We start from the raw sequence: 16,417 nt of genomic DNA on the forward strand, positions 1-16,417 counted from the left end.
TTGCACTTTTACTTTCTTCTCCAACACTTTGTTTTTTCATTATTTAAACCAAATTGAACATGTTTCATGATTTATTTGAGGCTCTCTACTTTCCACTACTACTGTACATTACATACCATGAATGAGCTAAATCTACCACCGTTTTCACTGTAACTGAATATCATGGAACCATCTTTCTGAAGATAAAACATCTCCGAACAGCAGCAGGCCTATTAGCACCAGAGCTAACACCCTAGAGGTGAGATCAAACAGGGTTGAGAAATGTACTAGCAGAGATTATGAGGACAATGTTGAGGAGCAGGTTGCCATGGGGATATAGTCTCTCCAGCTCTCAGAAGGAAATCAGTGCATTTTTTTCACAACAGCCCTCACCTTCTTTTCAGACATCTGGCCTGCTGGCTTTACTGTGTGAAGTTACACAGCTGTGTATGTCTCTTAATCAAAGAGTAGGAGGATATCTCTGCACTCTGTGAAACCCTGGTTTATTATTTACAATATAATGTAGTCATCATCTGAATGTAATAGCAACAACAACATCACCACTAAGTTACTCTCCCTAATCCATATTTCCGTTTAAAGTTTAAGTGGGAAGTTTACATACACTTATGTTGGAGTCATTAAACGTTGTTTTTCAACCACTCCACAAATGTCTTATTTACAAACTATAGTTTTGGCAAGTCGGTTAGGACATCTACTTTGTACATGACACAAGTCATTTTTCCAACAATTGTTTACAGAAAGATTATTTGACTTATTATATACTGTATCACAATACCAGTGGGTCAGAAGTTTACATACACTAAGTTGACTGTGCCTTTAAACAGCTTGGAAAATTCCAGAAAATGATGTCATGGCTTTAGAAGCTTCTATTAGGCTAATTGACATCATTTGAGTCAATTGGAGTTGTACCTGTGGAAGTATTTCAAGGCCTACCTTCAAATGCAGTGCCTCTTTGCTTGACATCATGGGAAAATCAAAAGAAATCAGCCAAGACCTCAGAAATAAAATTGTAGACCTCCACAGGTCTGGTTCATCCTTGGGATGTAGACTACGGTTTGCAACTGCACATGGGGACAAAGATCGTACTTTTTGGAGAAATGTCCTTTGGTCTGATGAAACAAAAATAGAACTGTTCTGCCATAATGACCATCTTTATGTTTGGAGGAAAAAGGGGGACACTTGCAAGTCAAAGAACACCATCCCAACCGTGAAGCACGGGGGTAGCAGCATCATGTTGTGGGGGTGCTTTGCTGCAGGAGAGACTGGTGCACTTCACAAATTAGATGGCATCATGAGGTCGGAAAAGTATGTGGATATATTGAAGCAACAACTCAAGACATCAGTCAGAAAGTTAATGCCTGGTCGCAAATGGGTCTTCCAAATGGACAATGACCCCAAGCATACTTCTAAAGTTGTGGCAAAATGGCTTAAGGACAACAAAGTTAAGGTATTGGAGTGGCCATCACAAAGCCCCGACTTCAATCCTATAGAACATTTGTGGGCAGAACTGAAAAAGCGTGTGCGAACAAGGAGGCCTACAAATCTGATTCAGTTACACCAGCTCCTTCAGGAGGAATGGGTCAAAATTCACCCAACTTATTGTGGGAAGCTTGTGGAAGGCTTCTCAAAATGTTTGACCCAAGTTAAACAATTTAAAGGCAATGCTACCAAATACTAATTGAGTGTATGTAAACTTCTGACCCACTGGGAATGTGATGAAAGAAACAAAAGCTGAAATAAATCATTCTCTCTACAATTATTCTGACATTTCACATTCTTAAAATAAAGTGGTGATCCTAACTTACCTAAGACAGGCAATTTTTACTCGGATTGCTATTCTAACTTCCGCGACACCTATAAGGCACTCCCCCGCCTTCCTTTCGGAAAAGCTGACCACGACTCCATTTTGTTGCTCCCTGCCTACAGACAGAAACTAAAACAAGAAGCTCCCGCGCTCAGGTGTGTTCAACGCTGGTCCGACCAATCTGATTCCACGCTTCAAGACTGCTTCGGTCACGTGGACTGGGATATGTTCCGCATTGCTTCCAACAACAACATTGACGAATACGCTGATTCGGTGAGTGAGTTCATTAGAAAGTGCATTGACGATGTCGTTCCCATAACAACGATTAAAACATTCCCAAACCAGAAACCGTGGTTGATGGCAGCTTTCGCGTGAAACTGAAAGCACGGACCACTGCTTTTAACCAAGGAAAGGTGACCAGAAACATGACCGAATACAAACAGTGTAGCTATTCCCTCCGCAAGGCAATCAAACAAGCTAAGCGTCAGTATAGAGACAAAGTAGTGTCACAATTCAACGGCTCAGACACAAAAGGGATGTGGCAGGGTCTAAAGTCAATCAAGGATTACAAAAAGAAAACCAGCCCCGTCTCGGACCAGGATGTCTTGCTCACAGGCAGACTAAATAACTTTCTTGCACGCTTTGAGGACAATACAGTGCCACTGACATGACCAGCAACCAAAATCTGCGGACTCTCCTTCACTGCAGCCGACTTGAGTAAAACATTTAAATGTGTTAACTAGAGGTCGACCGATTATGATTTTTCAACGCCGATACCGATTATTGGAGGACCAGAAAAGCCGATACCGATCAATCGGACAATTTTTTTATTTGTAATAATGACAATTACAACAATTACAACAATACTGAATTAACACTTATTTTAACTTAATATTAAACATTAATAAAATCAATTTAGCCTCAAATAAATACTGAAACATGTTCAATTTGGTTTAAATAATGCAAAAACAAAGTGTTGGAGAAGAAAGTAATATGTGCCATGTAAAAATGTGTGCCATGTAAAAAGCTAATGTTTAAGTTCCTTGCTCAAAACATGAGAACATATGAAAGTTGCTGGTTCCTTTTAACATGAGAACATGAGAGTATTTAAAAAAAAATCTTAACGGGTGGCATCCCTAAGTCTAAATATTCTTGTTACATTGCACAAACTTCAATGTATGTCATAATTACAACATTCTGGAAAATTAGTTCGCAATGAGCCAGGCAGCCCAAACTGTTGCATATACCCTGACTCTGCGTGCAATGAACGCAAGAGAAGTGACACAATTTCACCTGGTTAATATTGCCTGCTCAACTGGATTAGTAGTTATAACTAGTGATTATGATTGATTGTTTTTTATAAGATAAGTTTAATGCTAGCTACCAATTTACCTTGGCTTCTACTGCGTTCAAGATTGGAACCCCTGAGCTGACAAGGCAGTTAACCCACAGTTCCTAGGCAGTCATTGAAAATAAGAACGTGTTCTTAACTGACTTGCCTAGTTAAATAAAATATATAAAAAATAAACATTACATTTTTTATATAATCGTAAATCCGCGCCCAAAAATACAGATTTCCGATTGTTATGGAAACTTGAAATCGGCCCTAATTAATCGGTCGACCTCTAGTGTTAACCCTCACAAGGCTGCAGGCCCAGAAGGCATCCCTAGCCGCGTCCTCAGAGCATGCACAGACCAGTTGGCTGATGTGTTTACTGACATATTCAATCAATCCTTATCCCAGTCCAGCCCAGCCCAGATACCATCTACTGCATCTTGCCTATGCCGCTCATATACCATCATATACTGTACTCATCATATGTTTATGTACATATTTTTCATCCCTTTAAACTTGTTTGTATAAGGTAGTAGTTTTTGAATTGTTAGGTTAGATTACTGCATCTTGCCTATGCCGTTATTACTGCATTGTCGGAACGAGAAGCACAATTCATTTCCCTTTACACTCGCATTAAAATCTGTAACCATGTGTATGTGACAAATACATTTGATTTGCATTTGAAGAGCGCACTGCATTTCGCTAATGACTTAAATGTAAATGTAATGTAAATGTAAATGTCAGGAATTGTAAAAAACTGAGTTTAAATGTATTTGGCTAAAGTGTATGTAAACTTCTGACTTCAACTGTGTAAGAAATCTCTCTGCACCATCCGATGAACCGTCAAAACAGGCAATGTGTCAATACGGGACCAAGATAGAATCCTACTACACTGTCTCTGACGCTCTTCGGATGTGTACGGACTTGCAAACTGTCACGGATTACAAAGGGAAATCCAGCCGCGAGCTGTCCAGTGATGCAAGCCTACCAGACTAGCGAAATACCTTCTGCTTCAAGGCTAGCAACACTGAACCATGCATGAGAGCACCAGTTGTAGCCGATTTGAGTAAAAATGTAAACAGGTTAACATTCACAAGGCCGCAGGGCCAGACGGATTACAGCTGGCAGTGTCTTCATTAACACTTTCAACCTCTCCCAGTCTGTAATACCTACATGTTTCAAGCAGACCACCATAGTCCCTGTGCCCAAGAACGCCAAGGTAACCTGTCTAAAGGACTATCGCCCCATAGCACTCACATCTGTATCCATGAAATGCTTTGACAGGCTGGTCTTGGCTCACATCAACACCATCATCGCAGACACCCTGGACACACTCCAATTTGCATACCGCCCCAACAGATCCACAGATGACGCACTCTCTATTGCACTCGCACTGCCCTTTCCCATCTAGAAAAAAAGGAACACCTACATGAGAATGCTGTTCATTGACTACATCTCAGCATTCAACACCATTTAGCCCTCCAAGCTCATCACTAAGCTAAGGACCCTGGGATTAAACACCGCCCTCTGCAACTGGATCTTGGACTTCCTGACCGGTCACCCCCATGTGGTAAGGGTAGGCAACAATACATCCGCCACGCTGAGCCTCAATACTGGGGCCCCTCAGGGGTGCGGGCTTAGTCCCCTCCTGCACTCCCTGTAAACCCAGAACTCCGTGGCTGCGCACACCTCCAACACCATCATTAAGTTTGCAGATGGCACAACAGTGGTAGGCCTGATCACCGTTGACGATGAGACAGCCTACAGGGAGGAGGTCAGAGACCTGGCAGTGTGGTGCCAGGACAACAACCTCTCCCTCAACCTTTAGCTGATCATGGACTACAGGATACGGCAGGCTGTGCACACCCCCATCCTCATCGACAGAGCTGTAGTGGAGCAGGTCAAGCACTTCAAGTTTCTCGGTGTCCACATCACTAAGGAATTATCATGGTCCACACACACCTCCGGATGCCGAAAATATTTGTCATGGGCCTCGAGATCCTCAAAGTTCTACAGCTGCACCATTGAGAGCATCTTGACTAGCTAGATCACCGTTTGTTATGGCAACCGCTTGGCATCCGACCGTAAGGCGCTACAGAGGGTAGTGCGTACAGGGCAAAGCTCCCTGCCATCCAGGACCTCTGGCAGGAAGCCTTCCTCTGACACCACCAAAAATGTTTGTAAACACTACAGCCACCCAAGTCGTAGACTGTTTTCTCTGCTACCGCACGCCAAGTGGTACACCGAGTCTGGAATAAACAGAAACCTGAACAGCTTCTACCCCCAAGCCATAAACTGCTAAATAGTTAGTCCGTGTAGCTATTGGTTAACTATTTAACTATCTGTATTGACCCGTTTTGACTCGTCACATACACTGCTGTTACTGTTTATTATCTATCCTGTTGCCTAGACTCTTTATCCCTACCTATAAGTACATATCTACCTCAATTACCTCGTACCCCATGCATATCTTATTGATACTGGTACCCCGTTTATATAGGGGGTACCAGTTATCGTTACTCAATGTGTATTTATTCGTCATGTTATTAATTCTCTCTATTTTTTCTCTCTGCATGTTGGGAAGGGCAGAATATCATAACCTGCAATGTCAAAATCCAGAACATAAATATATATGTATATGATGTTGTGTATAGACATTATTGACTGTATTTGAATAGAAAAAGTGGCCTCCCGAGTGGCGCATGGGTCTAAGGTTGTGCCACTAGAGATCCTGGTTCAAGTCCAGGCTCTGTCGCACCTGGCTGCAACCAGGAGACCCATGGGGTGACGCACAATTGGCCCAGCATCGTCCAGATTAGGGGAGGGTTTGACCAGCAGGGAAGTTCTTGTCCCATCTTGCACTAGCGACTCCTGTGGCGGCCGGGCGCAATGCATGCTGACATGGTCACCAGGTGCATAGTGTTTCCTCCAACACATTGGTGCGACTGGCTTCCGGGTTAAGCTGGCATTGTGTCAAGAAGCAGTGCGGCTTGGGTGGGTTGTGTTTTGGAGGATGCACGGCTCTCGACCTTTGCCTCTCCTGGGTCCATACGGGAGTTGCAGCGATGAAGGCAAGACGGTAACTACCAATTGGATGCCATGAAATTGTGTGAAAAAATTATAATAATATTAAATAAAATGTATTGAAAAAGTGTGTACAATCGTAGTTATATAATAGTTATATTAGTTCAATAGTAGTTATATAATAGTTATATTAGTTCAATAGTAGTTATATAATAGTTATATTAGTTCAATAGTAGTTATAGCCAGTCTAAGTACTTAGTCTATCAGCCTCTCCATATTTAGCTTGGAGTCCTACATGTGGCTTGACAAACATGTTTATCACCGCTATCCTTCTCCACACCCAGCATGCAATGCAGCCAGCCAGGGAGTAAAGGGAGTTAGGAGGGCTGGGGCTGAGCAGCCTGGCCTAAAAAGGACTTTCCCTATTCGGCCAAGTCGTAGTCCAGAAGAAATAGTTATCCAGGCCACGACATCCCTCATAAGGATGAGTCAACCCCTTTCAAAAGACATGAAGAGAAAACCACGTAAATACATGTTATGACTTTTTATTTGTATTCTCATATGTACTGTATTTTAATGGGAAGCTGTGAAGGGGATTTTCAGGTGAACACAAAGGAGAGTCATTGATAATATCATATAACAAATCTATCCAGTTTATTACAAGAATTCAGGGAGAACACCTCCAAAGGAAATGTCTAACCACACTGCACCGAATGTTCTGTAAACACCAGCCCGAGAGGCTTGAAGGTAGTCACAACATCAGCTGCTACAGAATCGCACAGATTCTGTCACAGATACATAATCAGTGTGACCTCAGCCCAGCCTGGCGTCAACTTTAACCACAACATTCAACATTGGCAGACATTTGATCATGGCAGTTAAACAGGTCAAATGTAGGAACATCAGTACTTAGTTACAATAGATAATTATAGACTCAAATAATTATCAAATAATTTCCCATTTGTTTCTTCTTAAAGATATTTCTACATGTCTTCATTATTGTGGGGAACCGCAGAGGGACACTAAATGATATCATTATGTTCAAGTACATTGAAAGCATTGCACAGAAGGCATTGCACAGTGCAGAGCTCTTGTGCTTTAAGGAGGTCCTTGTACAGTTCTTTACAGTTGTCGTTCCAGACTTGCACCATGTTGTCTGTACCTTTTTTGTGGATATAGAATGTCTTTATTCGGTGGCAGTTCTGGAGGCCATAATACCAGTCGAATGTCTTTTCATAGCTGTTGTTTGTGACATTTATAGATGGCCTCATCTTACACACCACCAGCCCCTAGTTGGAGTTGAATAACTGACTCATGACATACAGTATAACAGAAAGCTTTGTGTGTGCGTGTGCGCGTGCCTTGCGTCTCTGTGTGTGTGCATTTGCTTTTATGCGTGCGTGTTTAGACCACATATTATCAAAACCCACACACTGTGTGCTGTCCTTTTTAATAGTGGGGGCTTCAACTTTTGAGAAGGACTAACAAAGAGGATTAGTGGTCCACCTATCGGGATTATATATATTTTTTAATTTAGTTCAATTTGCGACAGTTTTTTGGAGGACACTACCAAAGTCCAGTCCTCTTGCTCCAAACCACCGTTTGGCCAAATCATTTTCACAAGGAAGTATCATGATTGATTCCAACCTTTGGATATTGGTCTCTGACGCTTGATAAATACTCCCCATAAAGTCCTTATAAGTGGTTTGACTTTAAAAGGACAACAATTGTATCAATCACAGTGGGCTGCATTCATGTCTCATCAGGAATAAGTGATGTAGGGAAAATAAATAGTGGAAGTTACTGGTATTTAGGATTTTATGGTCCAAAATATTTTTACTTCATGTACACCGGTGCTGTTAGATTAATCTTGCTATTTGCCACTCCAACATCAGCAACAATACTGCAAAATACAAATTTCATGCATCCCTTGTCATGAATTAATAGTGTCGCTAGCCATTTTTCTGACCAGGCGAAATCATGTAGCAGCATCATTGCTATATAAAAAATAGTAAGGGGTTGTTTAATCTCATCTAAATAGCCAAAAGGTTCGATATAGAAGCACAAATACAATCAATTCTAAGGGTGTAGAGCAATTATAATTTATATGTGGGTGATAATTTGGTAAATTGAAGAAATGCAATATTCATATCTAACCCCCAGTGGCAGCCTGCTTCTCTTTATTCAGTTCTCATTGTCACATTTGATTGCATTAGAATTAAAACTATACAAACAAAGCATTAATTTAAATATGAAAGGCACCTTGCCACAGTTATATGAAAAGATTTGTAATAGCTTTTGCGACCAAGAACCCGGAGTAATTTCAATGTAGGGTGTCTGTAGATCATTGACACAGCACACCTTACAGAGCTAGTGAAGGCACATGAGGAGAGGCTGTCTAGGGGCAAACAATACAGATACTATTGGACAATTGACAGTATGGACTTAACCTTGATGCACCCAGACATTTTAAAGATGCTTTTTAGAGTTGGACTTTCACCCCAAGTTAACAACTGTACATTAAATACAGTATTCATACTTGCTCAATGTAAACAAACATAAAACACACTGTTTATATCCTCAATAGTCAAATGAGAATGTGTCTGGTAAAATTAGAATTGTTCAACTTTCCCCTGCTCATACAGAAACACCCCAGAAAATGGATTTGTGTTTGGATGATGGATTCAGGGAATGAGAGAGATAGGAATGCAATGGCTGAGAGATATTGTTGTACATTTTTGATAGAATGCGAAACAGTTGCTTTCTGAGTAAATCATTTTAGTCACTGGCTAGTGTACATAATTCATTCAGCTGGTAACATCTATTGACATATTAATGTCATTATGATGCACAACTGAATTAATAAAGAAGAGAGGACTGTTGTAAAGCTGCCAAGGCCAACAGTGGGAGGTTTAAGTTAACTGTACTCTCTCTCTCAACTGGGTTGACTGTTTAATTATTGACTATATACAGTACCAGTGAAAAGTTTGGACACACCTACACATTCCAGGGTTTTTCTTTATTTGTATTATTTCCTACATTGTAGAATAATAGTGAAGACATCGAAACTATGAAATAACACATATGGAATCATGTAGTAACCAAACAACTGTTAAACAAATCAAAATATATTTTATATTTGAGATTCTTTAAAGTAGCCACCCTTTGCATTGATGACAGCTTTGCACACTCTTGGCATTCTCTCAACCAGCTTCACCTGGAATGCTTTTCCAACAGTCTTGAAGGAGTTCCCACATATGCTGAGCACTTGTTGACTGCTTTTTCATCACTCTGTGGTCCAACTCATCCCAAACCATCTCAATTGGGTTCAGGTCAGGTGATTGTGGAAGCCAGGTCAACTGATGCAGCACTCCCTCACTCTCCATGGTCAAATAGCCCTTACACAGCCTGGAGGTGTGTTGGGTCATTGTCCTGTTGAAAAACAAATTATAGTCCCATTAAGCGCAAACCAGATGGGATGGCGTATCGCTGCAGAATGCTGTGTTAGCCATGCTGGTTAATTGTGCCTTGAATTCTAAATAAATCACTGACAGTGTTATCAGCAAAGCACCCCCACACCATCACACCTCCTCCTCCATGCTCACGGTGGGAACTACACATGTGAAGATCCTCCGTTCACCTACTCTGCGTCTCACAAAGACACGGCAGTTGGAACCAAAAATCTCAAATTTGGAGTCATCAGACCAAAGGACAGATTTCCACCGGTCTAATGTCCAATGCACGTGTTTCTTGGCCCAAGCAAGTCTCTTCTTATCGGTAAGAAGGAAAGAAATTCCACAAATTAACTTTTAATAAGGCACACTTTTATTTGAAATTAATTCCTGCTGACTACTTTATGAAGCTGGTTGAGAGAATGCAAAGGGTGGCTACTACTTTGAAGAATCTCAAATATAAAATACATTTTTATTTATTTACTTTTTTGTTTACTACATGATTCTTCCATATGTGTTATTTCAAAGTTTTGAAGTCTTCACTATTATTCAACAATGTAGAAAAAAGTACAACTAAAGAAAAACCCTTGAATGAGTAGGTGTGTCCAAACGTTTGACTGGTACTGTACATTTAAATGGATTGGAGAGGCCAATTTATTATATGGTTATTAAAAAGCTTGATTTATTTTCTCAAGCTCTCCTCTATGAATGTGTTGATGACTTAGCTGTAAGTAAATGGGTGAAATGAGTATTTTAGGGCATAAATAAGGAGTTTATTATGCACTATTATGTACTAAATGTTTGTTTATTATTGGAATTAATCACACTAAAAATATTTTTTGTGCGTAGTGTGTCTCCTGAGTGCCAAGGGTCTAGTGGGTGAGATATTCAGGGTCAGGGACATATTTGAAGTTGTTTGAGTAAGTGATTGTGTTTTGATCTCCATTCAATTATTAATAAGAGGGACCTGAGTAATTCAGAGATTTGACATTGAAATATAGTGTATGATAAGCACCACTTACAGGAGGGATAACACTGCTGGCAAAGTGGACAGATTATGGCAATCAGTGACAGCAATGGAACAGTTACCATGAGAGCTGTGTCAGGCCTTTCTCTCTAAATATTCACAAATAGTTTCACAAATATGTCTATCATCACCAGACACTTTAAAATGTACATGTCTTTCTCAGACAATTAAAGGTGACTAAAAAATCCTTTGCTGTACAACACAGCCGTTCATGTTTAGCCTAATCCACCTTGTTTTAGCCACCTTTTCAAACCGCATAAAATGCATGTTAAATAGCAGTGTCTTTGCTTGTACAAGAGGGAATGAGATTAACCAATAGGATCTCTGCAACGCTCCGCATTGACGTGCACAGTAAGGCCGATTTCTTTAATGAGGAAAATGAATGGAATGACAAGAGCTAGGGATGGAGGAGGAGTAGGGGGAGGGGCGTGTAGCTTGAGAGAGATGCTCTAGGTGCCCTTCGGGTGTTCCCTTCAAGCAGGAATAATTTAATTGGCTGATTAAGAGGGATTGGCGGAGGGGAGTCAGAGCATGGGTCCCCTGTGGTCAGATGTGTGGGCAGATGATGTCAGTGCAGTACTGGCAGGATATTGAAGGAAGGAATGGGCCTCAGCTTGAACTCTCCCAGTCTACATGATTCTGTACTCGATAGCCAAACAATGCAGCAGGCCTCAGCAAATGTCATTATATTCATATGAGGGGCTGAGGCTGGTATAGGACCACTTTTCACAGGCCCCGTTAACTGTGGCTGTTCTAAAAGTATCCTTTTTGTTCTGCCAATAGACATGCTCCTTAAAGCTTCTCTTTAATACTGCAAAATGCACACACTCTCCACATTTGTTTAGACATCCATTTCTCCCCATATTCTCTCTCGGATGTGTCTGCATGTCATTAAAATGTGTGTGGAGCATGAGTAGCTGGCCATGAAGTCTTTCCAGTTGAATGAACAACGAACACTATCTTACTCTAATTTACTGTATAAATGTGGAGAGTGTGTGCATACTCACTGTATAAATCCAAACATACTGTCATGGCTGGCTCCAGAACGAATCAGTTGATTTCTGTAGTTTTTTTAAACGGGACCTCCTGTATGCTGCAACTCTATACTCAACTAGACCTATTGCCACGTGTGCTGCCCAAATTTCTGGATTCCCAAGATGTAATTGGCATAGGCCTCTGCACTTGTGATTTGAAACCATCCACAGCTGTTTTTTTTTAAGTGGCTAACTCTGCTAAAATATTTTGTATGATTTTATTTAGACAGGAGTAATTATATAATCTTTGCAAAACATCAATTTACATTTTTTTTTTACCCTTATTTTACCAGCCAAGTTGACTGAGGACATTCTAATTTCAGCAACAACCTGGAGAATAGTTACAGGGGAGAGGAAGGGGGGTGAACGAGGCAATGGGAAGCTTTAGAAACCTTAGATATAATGAAATTCCATTTAAACAAGTGAGCATCACACTCATAGTGTTGTAGACAACGTTACCATCCCACCTCACATCACACACTGTGCAAACACTGGTATGTGATGGTGTTGACTGTGTGCTGCTCACACCTTACTGAGAGATTGATTCAGCTTCACGGTTTCAGACACAACCTACACGCCCCCTCTTTACCAGTGATCACAATGCCTTCATTTCCCAGAAGGCTAGGAGGGTACCCTTTAATGGACTGCTCAGAGGATATTCCGATTAAGATAAATCTCTCATTCTCATACTGACATTGGTGACGGCAGACACACTATGCATTAATTTCCCTCTTACAGACAAACTAGATATATTTTGTACCAAGTTACTATTTCTGTATTCCATACTGTAGAGAATGTAACTTTACTGACATAGGCCCTGACCTTACAACCAAACTTTTGAACCTTTCAAACTATCACTTGTAGTTTGCCACTGTAAGTGGAAAATGTTACACAAATAAATATTTCAAACTTTTTAGCCCTAATACTAAATAATACATTTTATAGGACAAAAGTTGTTGCATTCCAAATAAGGCTCACTAACATGTCTATTATTCCATCCAGGTAAATCTCATACATTCTTTGAATCAGAGGAAGGAAAAGGAAATGCCTAAGACATTATCTAACTGTTTCTAATGTAGCCTACTCTCTACTTTAACTGCGTCTGCATTTTATCCTGATTCAAAAGACGACACGAGAACCAAACTATTACGAAGCCAGACAGGTCCAGAAATAGCACATTGTTTTACACCAACATTACGGACTTGATTTTTTAAGTTGCAGAAAGCATAGACTATGCACAATAAAGCGAAAATAAGGTAACAGAGAGAAGCTTTTTCCAGAACAAACGTGTGTACCCATTACGTCAAAAAAGCTGACAGGGATTGAAGATAGGGAATATAAACAGAGATGTCTACATACCTTTTGTTGCTGTGAACAATACATACTGGAAGATCTCTGAATCATTCATGTAAACCACTCACTCTGCAACAGTTTCATTAAGTGCATGGTGACACATCCAATATACCAAGCCGTAACATCCTTCGATAGAAGTGACATCACATACTTGGCTTTAAATTTGACAGTTCACAAGTTATTTCTTATTTGCATTTATTATGGATCCCCATTAGCTGCCAAGGCAGCAGCTACTCTTCCTGGGGTCCGGCAAAGTTAAGGTTTACAATTTACAATTTAAAAAACATTACAATACATTCATTACAGAATTCACAACACACTATGTGTGCCCTCAGGCCCATTATTGATTGTCATTGTCACCGTCACTCATGCATAACAATATGAACACATCAGTGGCCACTGACCATTGTGTAGTCAAACTGTGCTCTTACAGATCTTTTCTCAATCAATACAGTATTTAAAAGCAGTATGAAATATTACTTTGCCTATAATAATGATCATTCTCTTGGCTCGATCAAGCACACGTTAAGATATTTTCCTGAAACACGACTTGACCTCTGAACTTTAGAATGGGGCAGGAGGATGGGTCAAACTATGTCACTGCAGAAGTGGGCAGAGATTGGTTTAGAATGTAAAGCAGGACCTACCCTAGCTCTTGATCTGTTGGGAGAGTTACAGTATCTGTCTGAAGGATTTTATTTCTCCCCTTTTATGCCGTTGATGCAAGGTCTGGGTTTCTGAGACTATGACCCAACACCATCAGCTCAGTGTGGACAGGACTGGACAGATCTAGCTAGACGTACTCAGGTTTTTATGAAATTAGCCAGCAGTTCAGTTACATAGCTTCACATTCCAGGTCAGGCTTCATCCATGTTACAAAGGTAGATATTGATCATGCACTTGTCGCTTACTCGAGGCGTGCTTGTAACTGCGCGTTCATGTCGAACATGGATAGTCGAACACCAAACTATTCATTGAGACAATGCCGAAACATCCATCCATGGGCGAGTCAGTGCCACATTTACATTTTTGCCAAAATCTAAATGAAAGAGAAAAAAAACTGCAAAATGGGCTATTTCAAGTGCCATCTTTCTTACGCAAATGGATTCTTTGGTGTGCTTATCAATGCACAACTCAATTTCCCCCCTACTCCTACCAATACAATTACTTGTATGAAGTGATACAAAAGTTTTAGTACGTGTGAAGTTTCCAACGCATCCTGTCATTACTAAATGTGTTGTGTGATTTGAATATTGCTATTTTTAACACACAAGAACATTTGATCAATAAAATATTTTGTTAGATGTCTTCCTGGCTAAAAGTTGTCACCAGTTATCCCGAGTTGAACTCCAAGTTGACCAAAACACCTCTATCTAGATTCGTAGTACACCACTCTGGTCACACTGATTTACCAACACGCCTCCTGGATAATGAGGATGGGGACTAATAGGCCATGTGACTAAGTAGAGACATCACTAATAAGAGTGGGATACCTCTGTGTGACTTTGGATGTAGCATAATGGTGAAGTTTCCAATAGCAGGTCATGAAAGACAATAACAAGGTGCTGAAGGTCCTGGGAAGGTCAGCCAATTAGTAAGCACAGCCTTAGCTTCTAAGTAGTTTGGGTAAGAAACGGTTCATATCGAAATTTGACATTTAATGTATAACTGAACAGAGGTGACATCCTCATTGCAAGACAGTGTCTTACTGTATAAATGAAAGTACAACAAATATGTTATTTTACGAAATGTCATATTAATGTTTCATGTTTTGACCCATGAGTCTTTGCAGCTCTCCTTTGTCAAATGTAGCATCTGCCTAGCTGCAGTCGGGGTCAAATACTGAGGGTGCCTTTGTTGCCATGGCATTAAGAGGGGGTTCTGGACCCCTACCTAAACTATGATGGAGATTGATGCCCCTAATGAGGTAGAATAGCAGCAAGAATAGCATCCTGAAGGCCCAGGTCTAACCCAAAGCTCCCATTCCCCTGGTGAGTGAGTGAGATCTAAACCCCAAGGCTCTTAACAATTAACCCAGCCCTGCTCGACCAAAGAAATTAGCCATCGTTACCCAAGGAGCACCAGTGGGAGGATCTAGCAATGAGGCAAAAGAAACACAGAGATTTATTCAATTAGAATTTAAAAGTAGTTTTTGTCTATTGATGTAAAATGTATGATAAAAATACATTTTGGGGTTTGTTGATTGAAATGGTGTCTGTTTTATGGGCTCCTGACCAATTGGGCTATTTTGTGTATTTTTGGGCGATAATCTTAATATGATGTTTCCACCATTGTTTCCTATGAGTGAAAATGTTTTTGGATATCAGAACAGCTATCACTAACCTCCATTTGGATGAGGACTTTTACTTCAATGAGTCGGAGGCAGGCGCAAGTCCCCGACACTCGAAGAAGGAGGAGACAGCGCTATATAGTGGAGACTATGTCGGAGAGTGGATAAATCACTTTTACCCTCCATTCTATTGGCGAACGTGCAATCACTGGAGAAAAGGCTGGATGAGGGACTGTAAAATCCTATGTTTTTCCAAGGCGTGGTTGAACAAGGAAACGGTCAATATAAATCTAGCTGGTTTTTCTATATATCGACAGGACAGAAAAGCTGCATCGGGAAGCTCAGAGGGTGTGTGTTTCTTTGTTAGCAACAGCTGGTGCGTGACGTCTAATATTGAGGAAGTCTCAAGGTTCTGCTCTCTTGAGTTAGATTACCTCATGATAAGCTGTAGACCACACAATTTACTAAGAGAGTTTATCTATATTTTTCATAGCTGTCTATTTACCACCACAAACCGATGTTGGCACTATGACTGCACTCAACGAGCTGTAAGGGCCATAAGCAACAAGAAAATGCTCACCCAGAGGTGGTGCTCCTAGTGGCCGGTGACTTTAATGCAGGAAAACTGAAATCAGTTTAACCTAATTTCTACCAGCATGTCACCTGTGTAACTAGAGGTGGAAAAAAAATCTAGATCACCTTTACTCCAAACACAGATGCATACAAAGCTCTCCCTCGCCCCCCCATTTGGCAAATCTGACCACAACTCTATCCTCCTGATTCCTGCTTACAAGCCAAAACTCAAACAGGAAGTAACAGTGATAATCTCAATATGGAAGTGGTCCGATGAAGTGGATGCTAAACTGCAAGACTGTTTCACTAGCACAGACTGGAATATGTTTCGGGATTCATCCAATGACATTGAGGAGTTTACCACATCAATCACCGGCTTCATTAATAAGTGCATCAACGATGTTGTCCCCACAGTGACTGTACGTACAGGTGAAGTCAGAAGTTTACATACACTGAGGTTGGAGTCATTAAAACTGTTTTTCAAACAATTCCTTGTTAACACACTAGAGTTTAGGCAAGTCAGT

Source organism: Oncorhynchus keta, chromosome 19, assembly GCF_023373465.1.
Source record: "Oncorhynchus keta strain PuntledgeMale-10-30-2019 chromosome 19, Oket_V2, whole genome shotgun sequence".
NCBI classification, from domain to species: Eukaryota; Metazoa; Chordata; class Actinopteri; order Salmoniformes; family Salmonidae; genus Oncorhynchus; species Oncorhynchus keta.